Source organism: Pseudopodoces humilis, chromosome 3 (genome assembly GCF_049639895.1).
Source record: "Pseudopodoces humilis isolate 2021_Gansu_Grassland_sample_001 chromosome 3, ASM4963989v1, whole genome shotgun sequence".
Classification (NCBI taxonomy): domain Eukaryota; kingdom Metazoa; phylum Chordata; class Aves; order Passeriformes; family Paridae; genus Pseudopodoces; species Pseudopodoces humilis.
The window spans coordinates 8541681-8554502 of record NC_142202.1 but is presented as its reverse complement, the minus strand read 5'-3'; the positions used below and the strand labels follow the sequence as shown (position 1 = coordinate 8554502).

Genomic DNA, 12822 nt, shown 5'->3' with positions numbered 1-12822 from the left:
TGGCTCTCCATGAAAGTAAATGAGAAAAGTCCTCATGGTTCTGTATGGGTGTGAAATCAAAATATGCCATTTCTGAGTGTATCTTGGCGTGCTGATGGGCAGCATACATGCAAAGAGGAGAAGGGTCTTCACAACATGCCTTCCATAAAAAAAAAAACAAAAAACAAACCAGCAAACCCCGAGCAGGGAGAGGAAGGAGGGGGAAGACGTCCACGCGCTACCGCAAGGCAATGTCATCGCGATGTTGGGAAGCCAGCTCACAGTGAGCGGGTGAGCGCGGGCATCTCTGCCCTTGTCGTTCGGATTACCGCAGTGCCATGCGCCCAGTTACACAATGCATAAAGGCGAGGGTTATTTCTAGGACAGATAATTGAACATTAATACTCGTTGACATTGTCGTAGGAATGATATGTCAAGCTGACAGGGCCTATGTGCTTGCATCTGCTGATCGGCTGCAGACGAAGGGGTTGTTTGGCAGATTAGACCCGGGGCCTCGCCGCCACCGAGCCAGGGATGATACAGCCATTAATCATGAGCTGCCATCTTGGGCTGCCTTCCCAAAAAAAAACAGTGGGTCCCTGCTTTTAGGGGTGGAGGGCATGGTTGACAAAACTCCGTCGACCCCCAGATGTGTTTGCACACCTCTGCATGCGTAAAGATTCATGTACACGTATAGAACGTATTAAAGAAGAGCATCCTTGGTGCTGCACACGCATGAGTGCTGCTGTCGTCTGAAGCAACTGCTTTCAATCTACTAAGGGGAGAATAAAAGGAAGCGGAATAGATGAGAAGTTCTTCAGAAGCAGTGAGAGCATGATCAAGTTTGATGAGGTGTTTCTGATTATCTTCAGAAGTAAATGACATAAAAATGGTAGAAGAGCAATCGCTTGTTTTCTAGCGTGGTTTTTGTGTCTCTCTTCTTCTGGATGTCAACAGGCCCTTCAAGGCAAGGGTGCTGTAGATAAAGTAGTTGTGTTGCAATCACTCCTGTCCCCTTCCAGCCAAAATCCTACAAATGGTGCCTTTCAATATAATTTCATAAAAATCCTTCAGAGAGCTAATGCCTCTGTCACAGCATTTCTGCGGCCAGACTTTGCTGCACAAGTTCAGAGGCATGAGAAACAGATGGAAAACAATTACAAGGGCCTCTGACACTGGAGTCAGTTCTACTTTCTTAAAATAAGGCTAAACATTATGTTTGTAATGTCTTGCATACAGTTTGGCTCTGCATAAAATGCTACAAAATAGGGCCCTTGAGAACATCCATTATCACATTTTGGTTAACATCACAGATTTTAAAAATCCCAGTTGTACTGAAGCCATGAAATAAAGCTTTCATCTGTAAGGATCTAGTTTCTCTTTGTTATTAAAATAAACTAAGCCATTAAACAAAATATATGCATATAATAGTAAAGTTCATAATCTCCTATCATCAAAATGATAAATTCAACTTTTTTTTTTTAATTGGAGCAGTCATCTTAGAAAGGTTCCTGTATAGAACAAGATCAAATATGCCTGGTTGCTCTTTCTTACTTTGTAACTTGTTAGTGGTGACATTTTTTTGGTCTTTAACTACTTTCATTTAGGTCTTTCTAAAATAAACGAGTTTTGTTCAGAAAGGAGGGGAAAGCAGAAGGGGAGTTTTGAGCTGGAATTGAAAATTATATCTTGTTACTGTTCTTGTGAATTGTTAATGGCCATCACACCTTAAATGTGCTGAAAGCAACACGCCATCTCCATGCTTTTGCTTCCAAAATGTGGATTGTCTCTATTATGCTTGTTTCTGTGAAGACATCTGCATTTGTGTGGTGCTTTGATGTGCTCAGATCTTGAAAGACACCAGTCAAGAAAGGGATGCTCAGGCTGGACACGGGGTAGGCATTGACTGCTTATAGCTGAGTCTGTTTGGATTTTTAGAAGGCCCTTTCCAAAAACCTCTGTCCTGGCCTCATCCATTCATCATCCCATAGAAGATGCCCACCCAGAGTCTCACCTGACAAAGCTCAGGACATCCCTTAGGCAGACCAGGCTTGGCCATGTTCACTGCAGCTAAGTGCCAGATCTAAAGTTACACAGGTGAAGACAGGTTTGCCATTTCAGGGCTCATCCCCAGGTGTTGGCCAATGCCAGCCCCTGGGAAATGCCTCACACCATCCATATTTCCACTGAAGTGCAAAGCTTGGTTCCACCAGCCCTCTGTGAGGGAGGATACAGTTAGATCTTTGGAGGCTTTTGAAATCCAAATGAAATTGGATTGAAATTGGATGAAACCTGCATTGAATTTGGGGGGAAAGATTATTTTTTATGAGGGGGTCCTCTTGGTCCAAGAAGTTTTCCAAGAAGGAAGAGTCTCATCCTGGTCCAAGCCTTTTTAATGGTGTTTTTATAAGGATGAGAATCAATGCATAGTGAATTTGTGGGCAAATACATGTTAATTTAGGGTTGAATCTGGAGATTTGGAGAATTGTGATGTGCCTTTTCCCAACTCTTAGGAGATCTAAATCACACTCTTTTTAGTGCATGTTCTTGTGCATGAAGGTATCATCCTGGGAACATGTATCTGCTTTATTCTGAAATTGGTTAGCATTATCAGACTTGTTTCTTTACTAAGTTGGGAACATAATTAAAGTAGTTGTTTTCTTTTGGAGACTTCTCAGTTCATCTCTCGGAATTGAAGTTTAGGGCCAGGCTGGTCAGAAAGTGGATTTCTGTACCGGCCTGTACCCTGAAGCAAGTCTAAGGGATTTCACACACTAAATGGGTGTAGATAAATGAATTCTCCAGCCAGAAAGCAGAATTGCTTAGTCAAGTTTACTGAGTTAAAACTTGTCTGTATTATTCATACATGCGATTGCACTGAACTTGGGTTATTTTAACAGAACTCATTAGACCTAAGGAATGAAGGAGGGAATTTATGAGTGACTCTCATTTTAAAGGTAAAAATAATGGGGAGTGGACTTAGGTGGAGGTAAAAGCTGGGATGGATAAAATGAGAGTGCCTGAAATAGCTGGTTGGGTGCTGGAAAGTGAAGCCCAGCTCTAGCCCAGGTAAATTGCATTTGAATTTCAACCTCAGATCTGTATGCACTCTTCTTTGGCAGATGTTGAATTGATAATGCCTGTGTGTTAAAGAATTCTGATTGTTTCTTTTGCCACCTTCACAGCTTATGAAAATGCAAGTAGCCCTGCCTAATGAATATTAATAAGAGTGATAGCTGGATAACACACAAGCCTGTGGCTCTTTGGAGCTTGGATGGGGTTAGTTGGAGGATGGTTGTGACAGGGAATTTACATGCTTTTTAAGAATAAACTTCCTGAAAGCTTTTACATTCTCCTTTAAAAGCTGATGTTTGTTCACAGTAGCATCCTCATGTATGTATGGGGTTTTTTCCCACTTTTCCTTTCTAGATACATGTGAGATTAGTACTACAGATGGCATGTCCATGTTTTTTAAAACAAGGCAATTTATTAGATGAGAAGAAAAAGAGGCCCCATCTCATTAATTTCCATCAGTCCAGGGTTAATTGTATCAATAGCAATGGTTTATTTTATTCTGCTTGTTTATTTTTGCCTTTTCCCACACCCCATCCTCCCAGGCAGCCGTGGCAGTTATTAGCTGGGCAGGGAAATGACACTGATGAATTCTGCATCTCCAAATGTCCTAGGAGGCTTTAAAGCCCATTTCATGCAGTTAGTTAATCGGGCAGCTCGTTAGGCCCATTGCTGGACCTCACACACGGCAGGCTAATAGCAGGGATAGTTGTGGAGTGGCTGGAGGATGGGAGGGCTCTGAGGACCTGCCTCTTCAGCTGGAGCCCTCGGGCAGGCACTGCCTGGAGCTGGTTGGAGCTCCCAGCGATGCCAAGCTGTGTTGGGGCTCAGTGGTGACGTCCCTCTGGTTTTGCCAGTGCTGTTCTCCGGCTCTGCTGGAGCAATCCTCTCCAGACCTTTGTTTACTCACTTGTAAAAATACCTATTACCAACCTTTCTGCCTGTGTCATAGGTCCCATTTGATCTGCTCTTCTTCCCCCGGACTCTGTTCCCAAAACTGCTAATTATGCAAAAAAAACAAGGTGCCCTTTTTAATAGCTTCCTCCTCATTGAGAGCTGCAGGGGCGGACTTGAAAAGGAGGGTTAGAGTGGGTCAGAACTCAAAAGGCAAATAGAATCAGAGAGGTATTTATTTATTATTAAAAGAAACCCACAATCTTGTCTTGATAGTAAGGACTGCTGTGATGCTGCATGGGCTGGAGTTCTTTTTCTGAGTGGTGGTTTAGGGCTGGGATTCTCTTGGAGGGTTTCATGAAGGCTCAGTGAGGGGATTTAATGAAGATTCAGGGATTAAGATGCCACTGCATTATCATTTCTGCCAAATACATAAAAGGACTTACTGTGCATTCACTTTACAAATAAACTAACTCTTTCTAAACCTTTGACTCATGAGGGAAACCCCCAACTTCAAAACAGAAACACATGCACTTCCCCTTTTGCAAAAGGCCTTTTCTTTCCCTTCTCTTGCCATGACAAAGAGGCCTAATTTTTGTAGCCAATATAAGGGGAGAGGGAAGAGGGGGAGAGTCATTAAAATGCAGTTCTTTCAATTATGTCCCGTTATTTGTCATCTTTATTGCTTTTCTATAGTTTTCATTGCACCTTTAATAGCAGGCCTGGTCAGAAAAGGTGAGCTGGAATGTGAACACACTTGGCTGTGCTGCCGTCAGTGCCTACGAGCGCAGCTCGAATCCCAGTCCCTGTAGATTTTAATGTCCCTGCAGACTGCTGGCAGCCTGCTTCCAGCTGTGGCAGGCATGATGCAGTGAATTGCTTTTCAATGTTCTTTACTCAAATAGGCAGTAATTACAAGCTTAAAGAGGTTTAGTGGTCCAGTAAACTACATAATCACCCCTGAATTAGCCTGGGCTCATCAGTTGCAGTCCAGCAACCTCAAGACTGCTGTTTGTATGCAGGCTTTATCACGTAGCAACCTGAGCAGCAGGTGTGGAACAGCAAGAATCCCCCATAAACACAACTGTCTACTGGGGACAATGATCTCTAATGAGATGAGGCTACAGCATCACTGTAATTTAAGTGGGAAAATTAACGCCAGAGAATGCGCACTACTTCCAAGAGTCTCTGCTTCTTCAGAGAACAGCGGTGTTTTCCTGGCTTGTTTTTGTTGTTGTTGTTGTTGTTGTTTTTTCTTTTCCCTCCTTCTTTATTTTTTTTTAAAGATCTTTAAATGCATCTTTCTCTTTTTTCTTTATTTTTTTTTTTTCATGAAGAACACATTGTGATTTTGCTTATAAGTTGAGTGGTCTTTATTCTTTTACAAGGATATGTTGTGAATATTTAATGGTGGACAGGGCATCTGTTCAAGGACTTTCCATGCCAACAAAGCAGCATTGCAAAATAGCAGCTTTATCTTTTCATTTCCTTCCTCGGTGGTAGTTTTCTTTTTTGTTTGTTTTGTTTTCAAATAGAAAATGTAAAATAGAATGTAACCCCCCTCATCTTGGTGTTGAACCATTGGCACCTCAATGTGTTGGTTGCCTTGAACTCTCTTCGTATGATGGCTTGGTCCCTCCATGAAAGAAAGGAGTTCAGGCAGGAGACTTCCCAGTTTGCTTGGTGGCTGCTCCTTAAGGGTGGCACCACTTTAGGAAACCTCCTTAAAGCTCCTGCTCCATCCAAAAGCCTGAGGTCCATAGTAGGGATCTGGCTGAATACAGCAGCCCTCCATCAACCTGATCACACAGGTGCGTAGAGTAGGGGATGGAGGTGTAGGGAAGTCTTTTTATCCCTCACTTACAGAGGGAGCTCCCAATGTACTGAAGACAGCCTGGGAAAAAGAGGAAAAAGCACAAATAAAAGCTTTCAGCTTAACTCTCTGGGATTACAACTGCTGGCACTGGAGTTTCCCAGAGATTGTAGAGTTATTTCCGAGCCCACCTGTTTAGAAAGTCATTTGAGGTAGATAAGGACAGTGACTTATTGCTGAGAAAAGGCTTCTGGTTAGAAGATATTTACCTGGGCTAATCTGTCTTAGGCCGGCTCTAAAAACAACAGCAGTGCTTTTACGGAGTTATCAGGTAGTCGGGATTTCCTTTGGCGTGCCAGTGCTATTTTTTCTTCCTTCCCAAAAGCTGCTCACCTAGGGAAGGCTGGGGTTTGCCTTCCTGCCTTTTCACAGCTGCCCGATAAAGATGTTGGCTTAACTGAAAAGCTGGGTTTCAAGGCTGTGAATTTTAGCTCTAAGGTGGTTGCAGTCAGATGATGCATTTCCTCAGCTCCTTTGGTGTCACTTGGCTGTAGTGTTTCATGGTTTTTTGGCTGTGTGCTGCACTGAAGAGAATTTCACTAATCTTTTGGTTGCAATTTTTCTTTTAATTTCCCTGTCCTTGGTTAGTTTTAGGCTGTGAAAGGAAAACAATAATTAATAACAATAATAAAGAAAAATGGCAGAGGATGTAAAAGCGCATCACCCACGCCATATTAGCACAAATAGTCTTGATCCTAGAGTAAAAAATCCCTTCTTAAGTGTATTAATGTGTATGTACAGGCTGTGTGTGTGTGTTTCTGTGTGCACATACATACAGGCACCAAAGGAATGTTTAGCATGGGAAAAGCTCCACTCAATTACCCGGGTATGGTGTGGGAGTGTCTGCATAGACTCAGCTTGAACTGAAAACCAGTAGGAGCCAGAGTAAACTCCAGACACTGAGGTCTATCAGAGTGTCTCCAAAAGGAAATAGCAGAAGCACCATTGCTTGGACTAGCTAAAGCTCAACTGGAAAAGGCGGTGGGTAATAATATATGGTATGGAAGGAATAATATTGTAGCAGCCAGGAGATGGATTAGATGAGTTAAAAGGTTTTTCCATTTTCTGACTTCTGTAATATCCTGTGCAAGGGATGATCTGAACTTTTTTTCCTTAATGAGTGCTCACATTATGAGTAATTTGATGGGGCCACCAGAGAAGTATTGGCAGCGCATCCCAAGCCATACCATGTCTCTCCATCAGCCTTGGAAAGGATATTTATGTTAGTGAGTGCCAAAACTTGTTCACAGACAACTCTTGCAAGAAAATTATTTACAAAAGGGCAAATGGGAAAAAAGGAGAAGCTTTTTTTTTTTTTTTACCCCAGCATAACTTCTTCATTAAAAAGGGTCGCTGTTGCCAGTACTTCTTTTCCCTCCTTGTAAACCCCCACAAAGGAAATGTCTCCTCCCCGCCTCTGCCTGCAAAACCGCCCTAGCCCCTGTTTAATCAGGTTGGCTGTGAACACACGTTCAGATTTTAAAATTTCTGGGTTATTGGCTCTGTCTTTTACACCCTGCATTTGCCTTAGGAGAGTCAGATTCTGCCTCCTTTCCTCACCTTTTATTTTTTGGCAGGGTTGCCAAAGCAGCCTGCAAACCCTTTTGTAAGGGCAACGACAGGCAGTGTCTCAGAGCCCATCTCATAAGAAGGGGCTGATGCAAAAGCCCAAAGCAGCAGCTTATTGGCCTTGCCACAGGGATACAGGCAAGTCAAAGCGATGCAGCATCTAGTCACACTGCGTATTTTGATGCTTTTTTGACTTTAGAAGACCAAGCTCATCTGTTGATTTTGTGTTCATCGTTTGCAGTTCAATAACTCTGGCAGCACCAGGATTTATTAACAGTTACGTTACAAAAAAGGCCTTACTGCGGGGATATTAAACTATTACAATAAGTTGAGGAAATATTTTCTTTTGAAAGAGGAAAAAGCTGGCTTTGTCTGCAGCATGACCGTGTCATATGGACTATGTTTTCTTGCTGTGCTGAAAAAGCAACGAGGAGCTTGAAATGCCAAAGCCAGCTCACACTTCAATAGCATTATCAGGCTGACTCACTACTCTCAGCCAAGGAAAAGACTGTGCAAACTTTGCACAGGCTTTTTTTTCCTCCCAGCCTCAGAGATGCATTTCTAATAAAACAACTTCCTTCTCAGTGTTTTAGTATTTCCTCCAATGTGCAAGCCAATCCCATGGGATAAACAGGATCGAGTTTGCAGCTTCCGAGTTGAACTTTTTTCTTCTCCCCCCTCCCTACCAGGTCACCTCAACTTGGCAACTTTTTACAGCCTTGCCTGAATATAAAGCAGGTCACAGGGATGGTCTATAAACCTATTCAGGCAGCCTGCAAAATAGGCAAGGGGGCTCCACACGTTCTCTTTTTCACTCCCTCTCAACATGCCGGTGGCTGATGAAGAAAGGAGGTTGCAGTCTTATGACTTTATGGATAGTGATCCAACCATTTTTTGGCTACTTTTTGAGTGCAGAAACCCCTGTTATTCTTTAGGAGGCCAGAACGTGTGAGGATCTAGGACTCGACTGCTATAAATTCAAGCTCTGTTCTTAGACTACACCATGCACTGCTTTTGTAATGCAAATGGAAGGCACAAAGTGTCCCTTTGATAATGTGCAGTCAGGAGACAAAAAAAGCATTCACTGCAACAGTAAAACTAATTCATAAAGCTGAGAGACAATAGGAAAGCATTATGTATATTAAATAAAAAATAGTAATTTCTTGTAGATCAACTTGATCGTTAATGTAAACAGATCAAATGCAAACCAGAAGGAACATGGGAAAAGGGGAGAGACCCAAATGGCTGTGCTGCCACCTTAGCTAACCCTGGACAAGTTTGGGTAAAGCAAGAATTTAGAGTTCAGCATTAAGTCAATGTACAGTTTGTCACTGGAGGGCTGATCCTTGGGCTTTATTTTGGATACAGAGTTAGGCTGGGTTTCCCTTCAGAAACAAGAAAATCACAGTGTTGGGATTATTTTTTTTTTTTAATTTTTTTTTTTTATTTTGATGTTAGAAAACAGTTAATAAACACTCCTGGGGCATAAATTTTAAGGGGGTGATTTCTCTTCATCACTTACCAGAGTTTAGCTCAAGGTCATCTCACCTTGGTGCTGAGCTCTGGGGGAGGCAGAGGGCTGGAGGAAGGGGATAAAAGGGCTTCCGAAATGGTTCTCCCGGCACTGCCACGATAAGGGCAACGCTGGAGGGTTGCCACAGCCTCCTCCAAACAGAGCATGCAGCCTTTCTCTTGGGGATTGCTTGTGCCTCGCTGCCGTAGTAGAGCTGGTGGGCAGCCCCGGTGTTGAGCCGGTTCGGTGCCGTGAGGAATTGGTAATCTGGGGGGTGAGCAGGGCAGGATTATTTTCCCATTTTTCTGGCAGCATTATGATGCACTGCTGTCGCAGAGGAGGAGGGGAGGGAGTGCTATTGATGCCGGGTTACAGATAAGATAAAGTCTGTCGCTGCCCTGGCATCCAGCATTTGCTGCCTGGGGTGGAAAATTTGAGGAAAGGAGTACATTTGGACAAGGTGTAGCATTAAGAGACAGCCTTGGATGCTTTCCATCTGTACCTAATGGAGACTTTACCCACCATCTGTAGTCAAAGGTGATAAAAAAACCAAAAAATCTAATTGTTTTGCTAAAAATGCTCTCAAACTGCATTAAAAAATGGGCTTTTATTAAGACCACTGCTCTCTAAATACCATTCATAAAACAGTGATGAGAAAGTATGATGGAAAGTTAAATTTTTCTCTCTGTCACTTTGATTTCTTTGTTACTGCTAAAATGACTGCTCTGACTCATATTTTGCATAGTTATTTTTACCTTTTCAAATGTTCCTTAACTGTTCATATTACCCTGGGCAAATCCCCCAGGGATAATTTTCATTTGCATGCAGACTTTGATGGTGTTATTAAGCAATCACTTTCTGTACTAAGTCATTATTAAAAGTAATACCACAGAGCCTCAAAAACACATTAATGGTGCCAAACAATCCACATTTCAGTGCTGGATTTATGGAAAGGGAAAAGCACAAGGTCTCATATCATTCAGTGGATGCTGCTCTATAGCTCTGTAGCAGCAGCAGGCTTGATCAGAAAATATCAGAGCCAAATTCTGAGCCCTTATCTGTTGTCAGCCTTATTTCTTTAAATGCCCTTTTTTTGTTTTTGTTGGGTTTATTGTTTTTTGTCTGTTTGTTTTTAACCTGACTGCTTCCTACTTGCTTTTCCCCTTGGATTTACCCTTTTTCCTCTGGCCTTGGCAAGAGAGCCTGTCTGCAGTCTTCCAGTATACACAAGCTGGGCTGGTTCTGGGAAGGAGGGTCAGCCTTCCCATCTGTAATCACCGTTTTATTGCTTTCACTCGAGGTGTTAATGCAGATCAAATGGAAAACAGTCCAGCATGAGTGTTACAGCTTCTCATGCTGCCCTGCATAAGGTCCCAATCGTTAATTCTGATTATAAGACCTAAAGGTAATTCTGTTTGCTCTCCTAATGCATTGCAGCTCTCCCGGTGGTCCGGTGTCTCTTTTCTCCAATTCCCATCTTGATCAATTGTTTGCAAATAATTAAGCTTTTAAGAGATAATGGTAGGAGCTAATGTACACAACAAAGTAAAGGTCTCAAGTCACTGTTTATTGAACAGTTTGCCTTGATATCCCAAAGTGATCCAGAGTGATAGGTGGACTTGTCAGCTGGAGTCACTGCAGTTTTTTCTAGTTATTCTTTCCTGTATTATTTATATATTTAGTAAAATTGTAGACTATCTCAAGTTGGAAGGGACCCATAAGGATCAAATCCAACTTTGCCCTCCTTGCAAGACTACCTTAAACTTAACCATTTGACTAAGATATGTTTTTTACATATTCATGCAAATATAATCTATACACACCAATATATATTTCCATATCTATGTGCATTTGTCTGTATTCCTTCAAACAGCCATTAGAAAGTTTTCAGAAGACACTGGTCATTCTTCTGTAGGTGGAGCAAAGACCAACATCAACAGTTTTGACTGAATTTCCTATTTCTTCATGAAATGGCAGTTGTCAGTGTTTCCCTCTTTCTCTCTGTTGCAATGTGATGTCTGCCTTTGCCCGTAGCACAGGCCTTCCAAGCCCTGTGGGTGGGAATGCAACAAGGCTTTGAATGTTTTTATAGCAACCTAGCCTGTGGCACGCTGATTCTTTGTCATTTCTATTATTTTATTTTATTTTTAGCCTACAAAGGAACTATGATCCACAGAAAGCTTATATAATAATGTTGCTTAGTGTTTAAGATTACTTTAAACCACACGGAATCGTAGTTAAAAAGCCTGCCGCATTGTGACCCTTCAGCTAAGAGGGATTAGCTGTGTGAAATCCCAGGCTATCATGTGATTATGGCAATTACAGATTTATCATGAAATTAAAAGTTTATGCTGTACTAGGACATGAAAAAAAAAAAAAAATATAATCAGATGACCTTAGACATACCACAATTTGAGGAATTTGTAGTTTGGGACTTTTAAAGCAATTATTTTTACAGTGACAATATTATTCTGATGGCTAATTTTATCCAGTCTTGTCTATTTAAAAAAAAAATATCCAGAACAATTGAAAATTGCTTAATGGAGACAGACTTCTCAATTCCAATAGCTAGAGGCTGTCTAGTAATTATTGCTTGCTGCATGAAATTAGACACAGTTTGTTCAATTACTTAAAATGAGATCACATGTAAGGTGGCAAAGCAAAATAAGAAAAAAAAAAAAAGAATAATTCTGTCCTCGCTTGATAGCAAAGTAATGAAAGGAGAAGTAAGCTGTAAAGATGAAAATGTTACAAATCATCTCTGTAGGGTTTGGAGGGGTTTTTTTGTTGTTGAGGAGAAGAAAAATGTTGTGTTCAGATAGATGGACATAAGTATGACTGTTGTGGATGAAATGTGTGTAGAAGGCAGACGGTAAAATACATGCTGTGTTTTTGCAGGTGTAAAACACAAATTTCCCATAAAAAAGAAGTCAAACCCCCTTCCCTCTGTTCTTCACTTTACAATTTTGGAGCTGTTTCAGGCAGAAAACACAAGGGATGGTTTACAGGTGTGCAGATCATCTGTGGGTTTCCTGTCAAGAGAACAGTACTTTTAAAAGAATTGAAAATTCCTCAACATTTTTGGATGAAAAAAGATAAAAAGTCTCTTATGGAGCTGGTGGCCATGGCAGTGGGCTTTGAAATGGATGTGTTGAGTTAGGAGAAGTTGGTGGAGTTACAACAAAAATCCCTGTTTGGTAACGTGAGGTTATACTTGTATGTAACAAAGCCACGAGAAGTCAGACTATGCTGTTTACAAGAATATGTAAAAACTGCTAAGTAGCTATAATACCAGTAAGATTGTGGAATTTTATGAGGTTTTAAATTCTTACGCTTTACAAGGTTTCATTTTATGTCTCATGTAATATTACACTGAAGAATACATGCAGAGAATAAGGGAATAATTGGGGGGAAAAAAGGGATGAATGTGTAACAGTAAATGCTTTGTGGCAATCAACTGCTAAATGGTGTTGGGATAGGACTAATCATTTATATCAAATTATCTTTATTGAAATGCTATTAAGCACCTTGCAGCAGCCCAGGTCTGAATCAGATATATACTGAGACTCAGGCATCCAGGTTAGGAGCTGAACCAGTTCCTCCAAACAGGACTTTTTCCTTGATACCATTACATTTGCAGTATTTGGCCATTTCCTTTTGGGGCATTGACATTTTTGCATAGATGGGAAGGACAGAAATGATATTTCTACATTTCAGACTTGGTTGTGGTTTTTGCTGTTGATTTATTAAGCAATCTGTATTCATGCAGAAGCGAATTTTCTGAGAAAGCAAATCAAGTTCTCACAAGAAACTTATGATTGAATTATAACATTATCTTCAATTAAAGGAGTATTTATTTTCTGTCTCTTAGGATTAGCGCAGCACAGCTATGCTAATGTCAGGCAAAAATGTGCTGATTGTT

General features: G+C 41.3%; 1 protein-coding gene across 6 annotated transcripts in view; it reads left to right on the top strand.

Moving 5' to 3' along the window:
- The window catches only part of MEIS1 (Meis homeobox 1), a 107994-nt gene that overhangs the window by 71440 nt on the left and 23732 nt on the right, over window positions 1-12822 (top strand). The gene's annotated exons all lie outside the window — the stretch shown is intronic.